This window comes from Corvus cornix, chromosome 1 (genome assembly GCF_000738735.6).
Source record: "Corvus cornix cornix isolate S_Up_H32 chromosome 1, ASM73873v5, whole genome shotgun sequence".
Lineage (NCBI taxonomy): Eukaryota > Metazoa > Chordata > Aves > Passeriformes > Corvidae > Corvus > Corvus cornix.
In genome coordinates this window covers 75484772-75503901 of record NC_046332.1, presented here as the reverse complement: position 1 = coordinate 75503901, position 19130 = coordinate 75484772, and the positions used below count along the sequence as shown (strand labels likewise).

Below are 19130 nucleotides of genomic sequence, written 5' to 3'. Positions count from 1 at the left end.
GACAAAGCCTTATTATCTAACCCAAGAGTTTTTTTAAGTTCAAATTCACATGCTGCTCTTTTTCTCTCTGCACAAATTCGGTTAAAGTTGTCCATCATTGCAAGGATAAGTAGTGTTACCAATCCTGAATAAGTAATCACTTGTATATACAACTTACTACAAAGGTGCTTCTCAAGTTTTCATTTCTAATAAATAATTCAAGTTTATTTTTAACAATGAAACATGCTCAGAAATTAAGGAAAACTATGCTTACATTAGTACTGATCTGACTAATTTGTCAGACATGCATGTCAAGTGCAAAGAATCCTAAAGACTTAGATGTTGTATCAGATTTGAAATTTGGAAGTTCCTTTGTAGTTGTACGAATCAATCTCCTCTGTTATGTGCCTTTTGTAACAGTTCCTTATGTGCCATTGCAAGGTGACAATTAATGACACCGATCTGCCTGAAAAAATGCACCCAGTTTGAATGCTTGTAATTGTGACGGAAAGCCTGAATTGGACACTGTCTGCCAACAGCAGAAATTGGACAAGAGCCTTTTTCTAAACTCAGTGAGGAGGAATAATTGCTCATTGCAATCCAACTGAGTCTGTTACTTTAGGAGAAAAGAAATCTAAGGATAGGTTTGTAAAATACGCAGTAACTCTCCCCTACAGACAGAACAGACTTAAGGCAACTAATGTCTAAAAATCTGGCTAAACACTCAAGGTGGACCAAAAAAGTAAGTAGGGCAGTCTCTACCACCAGAATATTCTGTTAAAAAAAAATTCCAGATTTATAATTTTTTCTTTACTGTGCTATGAAAAAACTATAAAGGTCTTGGGGCCAAGCCAATTGTATGGGGTTCAACAAGGCTGTGTTGGACCCTGCCCCTGGGTCAACAACAACCCAGTGCAATACTATGGATTTGGGTCAGAGTGGCTGGGAAGAGGCCCAGCAGAAAAGGACCTGGGGATGCCAGTTGACAACCACTGAACATGAGCCAGCGTGTGCCCAGGAGGCCAGAAGGCCAATGACATCCTGGCTTGCATAAGAAATAGTGTGGCCAGCAGGACCAGGGCAGTGATTCTTCCCCTGTACTCAACACTGGTGAGGCCACACCTTGAGAACTATGTCCAATTTTGGGTCCCTCACTTCAAGAGGTGCTGGAGTGAGTCCAGAGAAGAGCAACAGAGCTGGTGAAGGGTCTGGAGTGTAAGTCCTATGACAAGGGACTTATGAGGGAGCTGGGGTTGCTTAACCTGAAGGAGAGTCAGAGGGGAACTTATCACTCTCTGCAATGCCTGAAAAGAGGTTGTAGCCTGGCGGGGGACATCCTCTTCTCCCAACTCGTGACAGAACAAGAAGACATAAATCTTAAACTGGGTCAGGAGAGGTTCAGGTTGAGTGTCAGAAGGAATTTCTTCACAAAAATGGTTCTTAAGCATTGGAACAAACTGCCTGGGGTGGGGTGGAGTCACTATCCCTGGAGCTGTTCAAGAAAAAACTGGGCATGGCACTTAGTGGTATGGTCTCATTGACAAGGTGGTGATCAGTCAAAGGTTGGATTTGATGATCTTAGAGGTCTTTTCCAAATTAAATGATTCTGTAATTACCTGAAAGGAAGTTGTGAGATGGAGGTTAGTTTCCTCTCCTAGGTTATGAGTGCTAGGAGGAGAGAAAATAGCTTCCATTTGCACCAGGTGGTTGAGATTGGATACTGGAAAAAATTTCCTCACAGGAAGGGTTGTCAAGCGTTGGAACAGGTTGCCCAGGAAAGTGGTTGAGTCAACATCCCTGGGGATATTTAATGGACATGTAGCTGTGTCGCTCTGAGACGCGGTTTAGTGGTGGACTTGGCGGTGCTGGGTTAACTGGACTCAATGAACTTAAGAGTCTTCGCCTACCTAAATGATTCCATGATTCTTTGTTCTTTGATTCTACGCTTTGTTTATTTGGTTTTTTTTTTTTCCACGAAAATGCATCAAGAGCATAAATGCCAGGACAAATATAAATAGGTAGATTATTTGGAAAGAGGTAAAGCCAAGTTCATTTATCTGCCCTAAATACAACAGAGACTTGAAGCTTAGCATCCATCAGCCTATACAGGGCTCTAATCTGTAAAATATTGTTCCAATTTCTGTCTTTCTTCTAAACCATTATGAAACTCCAGTGATACAGTTTCTATCATACTTTCAACAATAGCATTTACCATGGAAAATGTCCTTATCACAACCAAGGCAACGCGGCAAATCTTCAAACACGCTTTTCAGAAAGTAATATGGATGATAAAGTTAGATTTCCCATAAAATGATCGGAGGTAGCACACTTCCATAAATAAATCACCTAGTTTCTGATATTTATTACAGCTTGAGGAATGCTTAATTTCTTAAATAAAATTTAAAATAAAATTAAATTAAAAGAAGTATTTGAATGATATATTTCAGAAAACTAATGAAAGTATTTCATGCCCATTTTAATTGGTTTATGGTTTTCATATTGCTCTTCAAAAGTAGTGGTATGAAACCTGCCTTAACATAGAAAAAAGTAACTTCTCATATGCAAACTATCATTTACCCTGTCACACTGACTGATATTTTTCCAGAAAGAGAAGTAATAATTTTTCATATTCCTAACTGGTCAGCCTGTCCTGTAAACAAGTCACAGGCTGAAATATCAGCACATTTGGAAGAAACTAGATTATGATTGCATTTCTCTCAGGAGCAGAGTGGTAAAACAGTCAACATGAGCAATACTGTTGCAGCTAAACCTCATATAGCAACAGATTCCTATGGCCACAACATCTTAACATTCATAGTGAAATTACAGGGACTAATTCTCATAGTCTTGCTATTTCTAAGCAGGTTCATAATCTGAAAAAATTTCAGTAAAAATTGATAAAATTTTAAACGAAGCTGATATTAAATCTAAGTAATGGAATATAAAACATTTTACTGCAAAGATTTTAAAAAAATGAGCTACAAAAACAAAGTAAAACTACAAACTACAGAGCAGTAGTAAATAGATATGATGATATTCCCAAGATTAGACCTTCAACACAAAACCGAGAAACAGGAAAACATCTTTCATTATCAGCCACCAAGATGAGTTAATCAACACAGCATTCTTTCCCATGGCTTTAGAATGATGGCGTCATACTTTGTTACATCTCTAATGCTACAGGAATGAAAAAAAGACAAAGATTGTCCCAGATGGAGAATTGGAAAAAAATAATGCTACACAAATTTTCTTTTTCTATACTCTAGTCCGCCTTCATGGAACAGTAATAATAAGTGTTCAAAAATTTAGTGTGGTTTGATGTATTACTCTCAATAATACAACTTCATCTCTTATGAGGATGAAAAGTGCACAGAACTTTCATGGAAGGAAACTTGCGCACTTATAATAAAGGTTTCCCTAAATTTGTATGGGTTTTCTACTTGTTATTGTCTTAGTATTCAGAAGATGAAATAGAAGGCTATAGGAGAAATAGGAGACTAGAAGAACTCCTAATTTAATATTTTTATGTACACTGTGGCTTGAATATTTGGTTAGTGTTTTGGAAAAGTACATTATTCTTTTAATCAATCTTTTCTGTTCTGAAAGTCTAAAATACTTCTCAATCTGCCCCAGTCATATACTTGAATGGAGGAACCTCTACTATTTATCAAATATTTCAAGCCCTTGCTGCCAACTTTCTCTGCTCATTTACTGAGGGTACTCTTCAAAACTATGGCTAATCACAATTCTGTGTCATCAAAGACAAAAATATTCAAAATTGAATTGAAAACAGGTCTTTATATACTGTAATGGATATTTTGCAGCTGCTCAGAGTTTCTGTGATTTATTGCTTTTATAATCTTGTCCTAGACATATGAAAAATGCATTTATTTTCAGTTTTATTCATCCAGAAGAATCAGATTTGCATGTGGAAATCTAAAGTAAAATACTTCCAGTTAAAGTGAACTACATTTTTCCTGCTAAATTTAGACACTTATGTGAATGAAAAGTGTTTATATTGATTTCAGTGCTACAACAAGAAAATGTTAGGTGACAAATCTATTCAGCATTGGTCAAGGGAATATCTCATTTGAGACAAAAGGATTTATTCATTACACTTTGCTGTACATTATTTTCTGAAAAGTTTTGGTTCAAAATGCCAGGCAAGATCTATCTCTAAGGCTTTCTGCCTCTTCATGGTAAAGAGTACTTCTTGTGAAGGGCCCTTAGTATTCTCCAAGTTTTTACTCCACAGAGGAAGGTGAATAAAAAAAATACCCAGATTTAATAAAAAGAAGCCTCTTTGTCTCTCTTGGCAATGAGATTTTTTGGTACCTACCTAGCTACTTAAATATATGTACCTAAATATGTATGTATATATGTACGTATGTGCATGTATACATACATATGTACATGTATCTATGCATACTTCTATATACATATATACATATTTATATACATGGCATTTACTCTTGATGTCTCATTTGTTTTTTTTTTTCTTTAGGCAACACAGAGTAATAATTTCATAAGGTATTTTTCATTTGAAATATATTTTATCCTTTTTATGTGTTTCTTTATTTTTTTTAAGTCTGTGTACATGAACATGAATGAAATGGCTCTGTGCTCATTGCAACAATTCAGATATTTAGTCAGCAAGAGAAAATATGTGCTCTGGCAGCCAAGATGGAAAACCACAGCCTGGGGTGCATCAAACACAGCATGACCAGATGGTCAAAAGAAGTGATCCTCCCTCTGTATTCAGCATTGATGCGGCCTCACCTGGAGTGCCAGCGCAGGGCCCCACCATTAAAGAAGAATGTGAAGGTCCTTGAAAATGTCCAGAGGAAGTCAACAAAACTGGCAAAAGGGCTGGAAAGAATGTCCTGTGAGGAGTAGCTGAGAAGTTTGGGCTTGTCCAGTTTGGACAGACAGAGGTTGAGGGGTGACCTCATTGCTCTCTACAGCTTCCTGCGGAGGGGAAGGGGAGAAAGAAGTGCTGACGATCAGTGTAGGTCTCTTCCAACTAAAATAGTCTATTCCAAAAATATTTTTTGGAGTTTGAGGTGTAGGCATCCAAAGGACAGCATGAATTCTTACTAGATCTGTACAAAACTTGGCAGCAGTGATTTTCTGAATTTTTAACTTCTCTTTCCTCTTCATTAGAGGTTTCATGGTTTTAAAGGTTCAACTTTTGCTTTGAGTTTTTTAACTACCTGAAAACAAGGTTTCATGAGCATGACAAATGTTTTGCCTGAGTTAATTTCATTAAGTTTTGCTGTCCAGAATATTTTTTCTTTCAGGAAAGTCAATCCCTTGTTCTCAAGATACATGCTTCTTTAAAGAGTCAGGACAAAACTTTTTGCTTAGTTTGAATTACCACAAAAGATGCATGGGTTCCAAAACTTTTGTTTAATCTATGCCAAATATTTTAGTAAAAACTTAATTTATTTTCAGTTTAATTTAAAATGTATTTTTATCTTTAACACTTGTGAATGTAATGAAGTTTTTATTGAAAAAAAATAAAGTGAGAGAACAGAATTAGACAAAGAAAACATGTTGGTTGAGAAGACTAGCCATTTGGGCATCATTTCAGAAAAGCACTTAAATGTGTGTTTGAAAGGAAAGTAGCTTCATTCAAGGCAGACAGTAGACAGTGCATGAGACAATATAGAGGACTGTCTCAAAAAGTAAAAGATCCCAAGACAGTTAGAATTTGGCAAGACAATAAAGTCTCAAAAATCAAGCAGTGGGAAATTGACCAAGACTGAATAAGCAGAGTTTTTGGACTACTAAGTTATATGGGAAATTGTAACTGAACTTGCAAGATGTCCTTCAAAGTTTATAAAAAAAATTGTGTCTGGGGTGCTCTAGATGTGGTTATCCTTGTGTAGCCCTACTAGCTGGAGAGCTCACTAGAAAATAAGGCAATCTACAAAATTATTGTTAATTGAATAGATAGCAAAGGTTCAATCATCCTGCTGAAAAAGAGGTTTTAGATGCAAAACATAGTAAGAAGAAACAGAAACAAAAACCCAACAAAAATAACCCCAAAACAAACAAACAAACAAAAGGTGGGTGAGGAAAGAAGGAAAAAAAGCAAATATGTCCTCGCACAACACATATATGCCATGGGATAATGGGGTGCTGTGGACTACATGAATTACTAAAGTTCAAGACACAGCTGTGTAAAACTGCTGCAGGAAAGTTCAGCTGGAACTATAAAATAGAAAAGCCTCAGCTTATTTGCTTTAACTTTGAAATTTTGTGCTGTCTCAGACATCCTAGAAACTTGTGAATGTTAAACCTGAATAAGGCCTTTCCTTTCTTGACCAGAGCCAGTGAGATAAACTTGGGTACTTCAAGTATACCAGGCATTCATGCTTATGTACTGGATGTTTACTTTAGCATGAACTGAATCTCTCTTGAGGTTCTATTGACTGTCTTGACTAGACAGTTCATTAACTATATTTCAGTCCATTACCTATAATTAAAGCTTAGACATGTAGCTCATAGCTAAGCAGTTGCATGGAGACATCTAAATGAAAGTGTATTAATGTTTTGCTAACTACTGATAGCAACAACTTCTGTCTCAAGAAACCCCCGAGCTGCTGACTGACAAGAACTGGGAAAATATTCCAGGAAATGATCAATGACCATTTTAGTCTTGTTGTTTTTGTAAATCCTTCCTTAAGCATCTACTATTAGTCAATGGAGACACATGATAAGTAAAGTAGATTAGGTTGAGGGACCCTGAATAACTTTGTACAGCAACATACATTCCTTTATGTTGCTCTCTGGGAACACAGTACGTTGTGTACTGTTAGGAGTTAAGAGCAAGTGGACATAGCAGAAAAAAAAAAAAGAAAAAAAGGATTATCAAGCAATCCAATGAAATCCAGGTGACATCAGTAGAGAAGAAAAGGTTTTTAATATCTGCTGTATGAAACAAACTCTTCCTTCTGAAAGGGTTGGAGGTTTGTTAAAATAAAGAACTATTGGATCCCAATCTTCACGTATCCTGTCAGATTATGCAATTAAGAGAGATGGGACTATGCAATTACTCAGGATTTATTGCTTAAAATAACAAATAAGGCATCAGTCTCGAGGCATGGGATTTGCAGTAAATTACAATAATGTGAATAGTCACAAGACAGAAGGTTACATGGTAATTTATAACTTTCTAATCCAATAAGCACTTAAAACAAAACTTTGTTTTGACTTCATGACCTATCACCTGTGGTACTTCTCACTGCAGTGCAGCTGTATCTTAACCAATGGCTTGTTAAGTCACGTACACACAGAGATTTCTTTTACAACATCTAAATTCTTAACCTATAAAATCACATTATTAAACTTAAAACTTGTCACCGTAACCCTCAATACTTATTTTTACTTATAACTATAGAAACATAGGTTTGTGATTCTCTTGCTTAAGTTCTATAAATCTCTGACAATTATGCCAGACCTAGCTTCTTCCAGGGTTGTAAATCAAATCCTCCCCTAACTGCAGAAGTTTTTACTCCTCCTTTTCCCACAAAGAACTTGTTTGCTTCAGGTAGTATCTTGAGTTGTGTGATCTACTTTATATGAAGGCACTAACACACACCAAATATCAAGGTCTACTAAGTCTGCATATCTGAAACAAATAATTTACCCTATCCTGTGTCATTACCTCTGAAAACTGTACTGAAGTACTGAAAACTTTTGTATCTTTATCTCACATTCTTCACATGATCTAGTAATCTTCTTACTTCCACACTTTCTTTTCGTGATCCCCCAAGCTCCATTTATAGCAGTAATTTACGCAGACCAAAAGCACAGGTCTGATTACTGACATGCATCTATCTCTCCTCAGTTAATGGCTAGCACACTCCATGGTATGATTTTGATCCACACTTCCAGACAGAACCTAGGAGTCATTTGAATAAGACAATGCAAGGCAGGCTGTTCGCAACATGAGGGATGATTAACACCTTTTTATTCTAGGAGTAAAAAGGAGGAGGAGTTTGCTCATCTGACTTTACAATTCCTTGATATTTATCTTCTAATCAGACCTGTGAAGTTTAATTTACTAATACAGATGTAATTGAGTGGGTTTTTTGGCTTTTCAGTTTTGTTTTTTTCCCCCAGAAATTCTTTAAACAACTCCTCAAGCAAAGCTCCAAGATACCAAGGTACCAGAACATATCACAGCTTTATTATCCTTTTCTCTCTTACCTTTTTAATTTCCTTGTGGTTATTTTCACGTTTATGCTTTAACTACTACCTGTGTCTGACCCTACCATGAGCTTCAGGTGCTTAAGTGTTCATATAAAACCACACCATGTTTTCTGTGAAGCATGTAGTTAAGGCATTGATCCTACAGATTCTGTTACTGTAATCCTCTCTCCCCACAAGTGTAGAGAGTTTTTAGGAACAGCTGCATCACGATGGAGTACAAAGACAAAATATTTCCTGTAAATAATGCATGGATTCTCAGAAAAGTGGGCACCAAGAGAAATTACAGTTTTATCTGTAGAAGTAGAAAAATTCCAAAACCTTTGGGGGAAATAACGTATTTTTAATCTTCTCTCATAAATTACCTAATCCACTGATGTCCACTGGAACAGAGATGAAATAAATTTATGCAGCTGTGTATTGCAACCCCAAAATGTACACTGGGTTCTATGCACCAATATGTATGTCACAGCTATAAATCTGGTAATTAACCTATTAAATAGACTGCCTTTGTCTGTGAATACTTACATTTTTGCAATCACCATTGTCATATTTGATAGTTGCAAAGAAAACTTTACATTTCCAACAAGATTAAAATGCATATAATGAGTTAAAGTCTTAAAAACCTGATGTAATGGAAGTAATTTCTGAACTTGCTACTAATGACACTCTCATAAGTCACAGGTTGTTCTCTCAAGAAATGGGAATTTGTGGCTGGGAGTTCTAAGACAACTGTATTTAAATCCACACTAAGGAACCTATTGCATGTTCATTTCATTTTTAAAAAATTGTCTTTCAAAAGTTCTCAACAACATGCAATGGTTTCCATGGCTTTCTGTACCCTAAAGGAGAAATGTTAACAGGACCAATCCTTATTTCCTCTGCTTTTGCCAATAGTTATTTAAACTACACTCAGCTTTTAATTCATCAAGGTCTACAAGTCCATGCAAAGTAAAAATTTCAAGCTGACAAAACTGCAAATCTGAGAAAATTTTAGTGAATTTCAAGTTGAATTTCATTTACACTACTGGAACAATTATTTTCTATGAGAAACTATGTGGTTGGGCTAGTGAAGTACACTTTTAGATCCACAGGGAATATGTGTCACTTTAACACAATCAAACATTTTCAATGAGGCTTAATGTTTCTTTCTTTGTGAAAGTCATATTATGGAAAAGTAGATTTAAAAAAAGTGTAAAAAAATAACTAAATGGTATTTCCGCTAGACAATATCAAGTCCCAAATAAAATAACAGGAAATTTAAATTTAAGGAGCATTGATCGGAATATTTACTTATATTACTGGCATAGCTGACACATAGGCAGTACACAATCTTTTGCTATTTAAAATAAGTAAGTTGCCTTTAAATAATGATATCTAGTGTTTTAATTCCTTTGTGTGCTTTCTCCTAGCAACAGACCACCTATAAAGTCAATAGATGAACGAGACCTAAAGTGAGCTGGAGATGAATTTCAAAGGAAATAGAAAGCTGTATTTTAATACAAGGTTCAGCAGAGTATATTTTTTTTAAACTGCAAAATATAAATAGGCAAAATATAGAAAGTTACAGATGAAATTACATTAATTAATCTGTCGTATACTAGTTTACATAGAGATCTGCATGTTAATCGAAGAAAACAGACTTTGGAGATTAAAGTAATCAGTGAAAACTGATGGCATGTATGCATGTGCCAAACTAATAGAGTGTGATAAACCTATTATTCTTTGATATGCAACAGAAATATTTAAATATTATAAACATCCTCTGCTTAAAAATAGATTTACTTAACTTGTTAAAGGAGGAGAGACCTTATTTGTTAATGTACTGCATATTATTTTTTTCTATGTGCTGTACTGATGTCCTATTCACTATGTGAAATTAGGACATTTTAGAAACAAAAACAGTCTGAACCTTCAAACAGAACTGTCTAGAAATATATGGGCACAATGGATAAAATATTTAGAACAGATTAAAATTTAATTCCCCCCTGAAAGTTGCAGGAAATTACTATACCTAAAATAAAATTACACTTAAAGAAGCATTGTGTAATTATCATCTCATATCAGATGCATAGAGGGGATTTCTTTCCTACAATTCCCAGGTACATGTCAATACTACCTGCAGAATGCACAGAGGTACAGACATGCCACTAGAAGGAATTCTGGGCTGTACTGTTTCTGCACAAACTTTTTTGGGGGAACATAAAAAATTACTTATACTTTGTCTCCCATATGAGTGAAAAAGAAACAGCTGTTTGCCAGGGTTTTTTTTGCTTCCTCTTTCTTTTTTGTTAATGAGCAATTGTTTCCAGAATACTATTTTATTCCATGTGTTACCACTGTACAATTTATCATAGTATTAAGGTAAAGAACTTCCTTCTGGCAAAAGAACAATTATTCAACCCACCTAGTTTTTATCAAAAGAGGTAAAAATACACAAATATTTACTTCAATGCATTATATTCATAGTAAAGCAGCTTGGTAGGAACTCTGAAGATGTGTCCATACAATTAAGTAAAAGGCTTAGTCCCTGACTATTCACGCTATTTAATTTCTAACATGGTTCCTGTTAATGGTTTTGGTCTTTGCCAGCTATTACAGTTCCACATGATACCTGGACATAGCTCCGGTGATAACTTATGGCAGGAATATTTCCCATAAATTTGGGCACAGCCACCATCTCTTTTGGGTGTAAGAGTATTTAGCTGTGTGGATGTGAGCCAAGTTGTACCTGTGATTTTATGTGTTGCTCTTAGTTTGTTTCAATCTTTGCATCCTGAAGAAAGAACAGCTAAATGTAAAATATCTCTTGAATATATTTGTGTAAAGTGGTGTACTGGATCTGGCTGAGATAAAGCCAGCTTACTTCATGGCAGCCCCTATGCTACTGTGATTTGGATTCATGACCAAAACAGTGTTGTTCACATCCCAGTGTTTTAGATATTGCTGATCAGTGTCTCCATAGGTCAATGCTTTCTCTGTTTCTCCGTTTCCACCAGTGAGTGCGCCAACAGGCTCTTGCATCACTTGCTGTTTTGTGAGGTTCCCCCCCCCCGCACTCCCCCACTCATTTTCATTCCCTTATTAAACTCACAAGTTATTCTCAGTTTTACCCTTCTGTCTCTTTCCCCTATTCCACTGAAAGGTGAATGAGTGAGCAATTGGGTGAGGGCTTTAGATTCCAGCCAGGGTCAACCCATAACAACTGGTTTTCAAACCCTGCAGTGATAGAGTTGTACAACCTCCCTAGCAATCTGGATTAAGGCTGCCTTTTTAGAAAGCTTTTGGTTTTTTTCCTAATGTATAGTTTAGCTCTTCCTGCTGCAACTTCAAGCCCATCAATTCTTGCCTTATCCACAGTGAGTATAAATGCAACTTTATCATTACCTGTTGTCAAGATTTTATGCAGAGAAGTCTGGAGGTCTTCGTGAGTGAAGTATGACTGCAAATACGTGTTTGAAAAAGAACAAAAGAAACTGCACATCACAGAATTGTAAGAGTGACCCGTATTGATAACAGATATCTCATCAGTAAAGAACCTGCACATGAGCTTCAGGAGGATGCCATCAAGGTTACAGCATATCATAGATATCAATCCTTTCCTTTTTAGCCCATCAGAAAAACTTGGTGTACCAATAAAGAGAAAACATACAATGGGCAGCAAAGTGGCCTAAGAATTAGGGAAGCTGAGTTAAGTGAGATTCTGGGAGAAATGACCATCCAGCTGTTGACTTCTACAGTGCATGAAAGATCTGTTAAAAAATTGGTTTGTTGCCACCAAATAGAGAAAAACAAAGACTGGATAAGGACTTGTACCCTGTTCTCTGTTGCACACAAGTGATCCTGAACAGACCACTTAGGGTATGAGAGCATGTTGAATGAATGAAATTTATGAAAGTAGAAGTGTGAAAAATAAATCTATTGATATATTGACATACTTGGGGGGGGGAGGGGAGGAAGCAGGCAGGGGGTAGTGGTGGAAATCACCTTCCTTTCCTAAAAGGCCTTTGAATTTGATTGCACTAACGTCACTACATTTCCTCTGCGGGCTACCATAACACATTTGAAAGTTCTTATCACAGCAACTTCCAGGCTTTCCTTCTCTGACTCTGCAACCCAAATATTTAATTTTCTTTCTTTAGGTCACATTTTCTACAGCTTGTTCGTTCCCAATATTCCCAAGCCCGTCTGGCTCATGTCCATTCCTAAAATTGCACCTTATTGGGTTCAGAGTAGTGAAAACCCAGGCCGATAAAAACAATACCTGGATGACTGAGCTAATAGGTCACACTTTACCTGGAGGCTGGTTAGAAGCAGAGTACTGCAGAGAGTCTACTTTAGGCAGGAGGTTTGACTACACTTTCCTTCCAATCAGATCTTATTCTATGTTTCTTTGGATCATTGCTCAAAGTAAATGATTGGAAGGGAAGTAAAGAAAGTGAAAGTTATTTTCAAAAAGTTTGTGTGGCTTTGCGGATTGTACGGCCCAACAGAGAACCTATTTCTTCACAATGCTGCAATAAGTGTTGGCAAATGTTCATTTTGTAGTCCATAATAACCTTCAGGTCCTTTTATGCAAAACACATTATTTCCTGGTTTACATTTTTATCACAGGATTTCCCTGTCACCATACAATCCTTTCCTCCTGCTGTGTAGGGAAAGAAAACAAAGGAAACTTGTAATTGAGAGAACAAAGAGCATTTAGTTAGAAAGAAAGGACTATTCAGTCAAAGCAGGAAAGATGTAACAAAATTTTAAAAAATATAATATGTCGCAGGTGCACAGTAGTTTGCAGAGAGAGCTATTATACAAGCATTTATTTATCTTTGGGAGAAAAGTCTGATGTTGCTATTAGGGAATTGATCACTAATATTATTGCTTAGCTTGCTTATTAACAACTATACTATTGGCTATCCAGGCTCACGCTCTTCTTACCTGATAGTGAAAATATTATAGAAGCTATGTACTCTTTTAATAAACGTCTCTGGTTATGCCACGACTGGGGACCGCGTTTCTTTGATGCGTTGCACCGATGACTTATATTTTACTTAAGCACATTACTAAAACAGATACATTTTTACAAAAAAAAAATCTTATCTTCCAAAGTATCTGCACACCTAGAGCTTCATAGCATCTGAAAATTTAATAAAGGTGTTCTTTCTTTCACCGTCATGAATGAAAAATATTGCAGAGCGTTGGATAACACACAAAACATTTCTTTACTCTGACAAGGAGTTACAGTCATTCTTTCCTAAAATAATTTTCCATGAATTTTGTGTCCATATAACAGTGGTTTAAACTGGACAGTATTTCTGCTGTTTATTTATAAGACTCCTATGTGATAACTTCAAAAGTCCTTCTAAAATAAAGAGGTGAAACAATATTACTCTCCCTTTATCCACAGGATGCATTAAATGTAATAGATGCTTAATTGGAGAGTTCCAGTTTCTATCCACATCTATACTGTTACCAATTACAGAATGGTAGAGTTCAGTATTTCTGAAAATTCACGCTTTCTTGAAGTATTTAATTGAATCCTAAATATCACTATTATTAGCTATGGTAAAGAGTATTAGAAATTACTACCTATCACTTTGAATTAAAAAAAAATTTAGCAATACAGACTGCTGACACCACTTTAATTCACTTTAACCATCTGAAATTCAGCAAAGGCAAATGCAGGGTCCTGCAACTGATGAGCTGTGCTTTTCTTAGAAGTGAAAAATATTTGGCGTGCAGGGTACTGAGACAAAAACAACTGATAACTTCCACTGACATATGTTAATATCAGCACACAGGGATAAACTCCACTTGTATTAGAAAGACACTAAGAAAAGTAAAAATAAAGATGACAGACTTCCCATAAAATCATTTAACTGCAGAATTTTGACTAAAGGTCTGAAACAAGTTCCTTCTATTACGCTAAATTCCGAATTATTTTCTCATAGGGTACAATTTCATATTTTGTTAGTGGTGAGGCTGGACGAAAGAGCAGGAATGTGCTTCAGGCTTTTGCTATTTTTCCACCACTGGGAGTAGTGGTGACAGAGGAAGGGGTCCTGCTTTGGAATTCATTTTGCTAAAAAGAACCCCTAAAAAGCATAACCTTTAAGGAACACACAAAAGATGCTGTAAAGTTCAGTGGTGACTGAGCAGAGCCACAGGTAGTGAGTAAAACTACATCATTACTTATGCAGTTATGCTTTAGAGAGGCTGTGGGGCTTTTTTTTCCTGCTCAAACTTTGCCATAGGAAAGGCACATGGAAGCCATTTGCTGTTGGATTAATATAAGGGGCAGAAAGAACAGAGCCTGATTATTGCCTTCTGGTTATTCCCTTGATTCCTTGGCCTGTTCCATGTCTGTTTGGTAGGGATTGAAGGGCATATGCCTGTAGCACGGCACTACACTCCCAGTTACAGATGCTACAATGAACTGACCCCCAGCAGTGCCACTGGTACATTTTCCCAGAGTTCCAGCTCTGCTCTCTCACCTACATCTTACCAGAGCTGCGTCCTACCCTATTTTGAGAGTCTCAAATACTGTGCAGACTGGGAAAGGATACTGTCAGGTAAGGTAAAACTCCTTACCTATCTGTCTAGGTATATCCAAATGAGAATTTAATGCTTTCAAAAAGCTTTCTGAGGAAAACTGCCACCCTAAAACAGGATGAAAATGTTGCAGTTTGCAACTGGTGATAATCTACCTTATCTGATAACACAGGATTTCCCAGACTTTTAATGGAGGATAGGCTTGCCTCTGCAGTAATGAAAAATGTGACAAGCCACACACTAAATATAAGCAACTTTTTTAGGAAAAAGTTAAGAGTTATGCTGGTAAAAATACCAAAATGAATGGCTTCTTTTGGGATGATGTTTAAAAAAAAACATGTGAGGAGACCAGTTTAATTTTTCTTCTTGTTTTCAATCTGTTTCTATTTAAGAGTTGGCAAGCACAGAAATACACTTGGTTTTTTGGTTAAAGAACACAGATACTTCTCTGTTTCCTCATAAGTAAAACTGATCCCACAAGAAAGGAAAAAGATGCTCCTTTCACTTAATTTTCAATGAATGTCTTGCCGATACTTTGCAAGGAAGAGGTCAATACCTGCCCTAGGGAGCCCAGTCTCACAGTGCAAGAAACACGAATCTGAACAAGGTGGGTAACAGGGGCAAAGGTACCTGAAAGAATGTATTTTTCTGCTGCTCATGGGATGCATTTTGCAGCTCAGCATTCACACATCATATGGTGCTGACTCCTATAGGAATTCAGTTAATGATGTGTGGTTTTTTAAAATCTTCTCACAGGCAGAGACATATATTCAATAAAAAATGGAGAATTGTTATGAAAAACCTGGTTTTGATTCAAAATTTAAAAAAAAAGGAAGAAAAAATCAGCTAGAGAACTACTTTGCACTGCTCAGTTTCCCTGTTAACAAGAAAATGGAGAATGCTCTAATTTCATCCTTGTTAGGATCCACTGATCTGCTGCAACATCTATAAGCATTTCATAGTATAACTTGGAAATAATCATTCAGAACCACTTATATTTCTTCTGAAAACCTTTTTGAGAAGGTGAGGAGTTTTACCTAGTGGTTTCTTCTCCCATCCAAATCCTTGCTCTATTTCTGACCCTTCAGAAACTGGAAAATCTCTGAAATCTGTGTAAAGATCTGGAACTAGATCCATCCACCCAGTGGTCTGGTACTTCTGTGCATTCGTTCCACAGAAGCCTCATTCACCTCCAAGTATCACAGGCAAGGTGCAGCTCTGTGAGCTGTCTGCTCTCTTCCTGCTCTACAGGTCAGGGAAAGCAAGTTCCATAGCAGAAAAACAATGAGGCTGTGGCACTATATAGCACCACACGGTGGTTTTGGCAACAGTTTTTAAAACCAGGCTTGAATTTTCAAAGCCAGATGGTGTAGTACATTTGTGTCCTGATCATATTTCAAGACAGAGCATTAAACAGCCCACCTCATACTTCAATATCCATACCTAAAAATAGCTAACTGAGGCACACAAGATACAGGTTGTGCAACTGAACAAAAAGTAATGTTTGTTTTGAACTTAAATACTTATTGCATCCAGTCCTGGGCTCTCCAGTACAAGAAAGACATGGAGTCATTTGAATGGTTTCAGAGGAGGGCCACACAAAGGAGTCAGAGGGCTGGAATACATCTTCTATGCAGACAGGTTGAGAGAGTTGGGATTGTTCAGCCTCGGGTAGAGAAGGCTCCATAGATACCTTAGAGCAGCCTTGCAATACCTAAAAGGGGCTAACAAGAAAGCTGGAAAGGGCCTTTTTTTAAGGGTTGTGCCGGTTTGGCCAAATTTAGAAATATATCCTCTGAGAGAAGACAGGCTATAACCACCCCTCCTCCACCAGGTTTGGGAAAAAATAAATTTTCCTCAAAGGAAAGTGCAAGAGATAAAAACTATTTATTTCACAAACACACAGGAAAAGGAAAATAATGCTAAATATTAAAAATCTCTCGCTGTGGAGACAAAACCTGGGAAAGTGTCAGAGTCCTCCCTTTGGTCTCCTCGGAGCTGGGGCTTGGCCCAGGGCCAGGCCCTCTGTGCCCGGTGGAAAGTCCTCCTGATGTGCTCTGATATTGAAGCAGTCCAGCAGAAAAGGGAGAAAATCCAAAATTCCAGGGAAAGAAAAATGTTCAACTCTCAGTCTCTCTCCGGAGAAAAAGCAGCTGAACCACTGGCCAAAAGCTGACTGGGCAGCAGCAAGCCGGTGCTTCCTCACTCCCCTGCCGCAGCTGGGAAAAGAAAAAGTTGCTATCTCTGTGTGACCTTGAACAAGCTGCAAACTGCTTTGAAAAAGTTTTGCTCAGTTTTTCCTTCCCCCTCTCAGGCTCAGTTTAAAGGCATAGAAAGGCACAAGAATTAATTTCTGGGCATAGGGCAGCGATATGGGATACACATCATAAAGTCACCACAAGACAGGTGTGTAGTGATAGGACAAGAGGATATGGTTTTAAGCTGAAAGAAGGTGAATTTAAATTGCGTATAAGGATGACATTTTTAGGATGAGGATGGTAAAAGGCTGCAACAGGTTGCCCAGAGAAGTTGTGGGTGCTGCATCTCTGAAAGCATTCAAGGCCATGGTGGATGAGGTTTTGAGCAGCCTTATCTACTGAAAGATGTCCCTCTCCATGGCAGGGGACGTTTGGAATAGGTGATCTTTAAATATTTCTTTCACGTCAAACTACTTGATTCTATGATTCTATAAACATGATGTTACAGAAATGCTCCAAGAATGCAGTATAAAATAAGCATTATACCTCCAGAAGCTCCCAGTCTCTGGAATTGTACTATATTCACCCATATAATTTTAAGTTTGCAGGAAATAAACTGTTTTGAAACAACATCTGAAAAGACAGAAGAATAAAGTGAAGAGTTTGCAGATGATGGTCAATGGGGAAAGACTGAAAAAGTGATGTTATAGCTGAACTTGTTAGCTTTCACTATATACCGCAATACTAAAGAGCACTACTTATATCAAAGTAAACCCTTAAGGTGCAGAAACACTGATTAATTGGCAATGAGATGTCTGGATATCCATATAGCTTAATACCATGGTAAAGCTTCTTCACTCAAGAAAAGGTGGGGATAACAGAACAATGTGATCCATTTAAAAAGCAGATTAATCTCCTTTTAGGCAAATGTAGCAGAAAGATGCCAGGTGGATTGTCTCAAGTATTGCCAACACTGAGGATGCTGCACAATTGAGGTTTGATTCTTGCTCCCAATTACACAGAAAATCTTCTCCAGAAAAGTTCCCATCTGCTGTTAACTCAATTTAGCTGAATCAGGCTTTATTTTCTGAGACTTGATCCATCATTATTTTATTGCTAGTTCTCCTACTCAACTAGAATTTTCGGCTTTTTTTTACATGTCTCTCAAAATCACAGAACAATTTTGAGATAACAGGGAATTCTGTGGGTTAGCACTGTCTAAGGAATCAATACTTCCTCCCATAAAATAAGGAATAAAACCTTCCAAAGATAGATTTTAGACTGACTTCTAAGAGGAAGTGCTTGCCCCTTTGAAATGATTTGTCATTTATCTATTGATTTCTTTGGATTTATGTCCCAGTATATCCCTTCCTCACTAGCAGAACCTTTCAAAGGACTGTTTGGTCAGATTTTATAAAATTATTGATTTGATCTAGGATCATTAATGTAGGATACTGTAAAAGTGAGACCATAGATACATTTTGGAAGCTGAGAATTTTCTTCTGAGACATAGTATTTTTGCTCCAGGAAATTGTTCACAGTGTGAAGAGCTTTTTCCCAAGCTTTCAGGGAAGACTGCTTACATATTATAAAATAACAAATGAACTTTTGGAAAATTTGACATTTGTATTTTTCATTTAATAGCCAAATGGCATCTGAAACACCCAAGCAAGGGCTTTAACCTGTCTAGCAAAGTGTTTTATAAATTATAGATGTTTTGTTCAATCAAGATGAACTTTTTTTTGAAACCTTTCATCCTTTACTTGTGTCTAGCCTGCTGAAAACTGTTTATTTTAAAATAGACCTTGAAGTGATCACTCATGATTCAGATCAATTAGTTTTAAAGTCAGTAAAAGGCTTTTTTTCAGCACCACAAGAAACAATTGAGTTTTGCTTTCCCTAACATGAAGGCCAAACAAGCTTTTTTCTGCCTTCTTGGGAACAAAGTAGGAATCTGCGGCAGCAGACCAGATGCAGAGCTCAAGTGAGTGGCCAGTGGTGAGGGGTGGCTGAAAGGAATCACACAGATTTTGAGAAGTGTTTGGCCAGGCTGAGAAGCTTCTGTGAAGAATGAGAATGTTCATGGCAGTGAAAGTAGGCACTGAGTCTCTGTGGACACCAAGCCTCCCCTGGGATCTCTGTCCATAGTCCAGGGGCTCCCAGGGGCTCAGCCTTGATCCCTGATTC

The 19130-nt window shown here is 37.2% G+C and overlaps 1 protein-coding gene across 5 annotated transcripts in view; it reads right to left on the bottom strand.

Annotated features, from left to right (window-relative positions):
* Window positions 1–19130, bottom strand: part of GPC5 (glypican 5) — a 619303-nt gene that overhangs the window by 32462 nt on the left and 567711 nt on the right. The window lies entirely within an intron of this gene.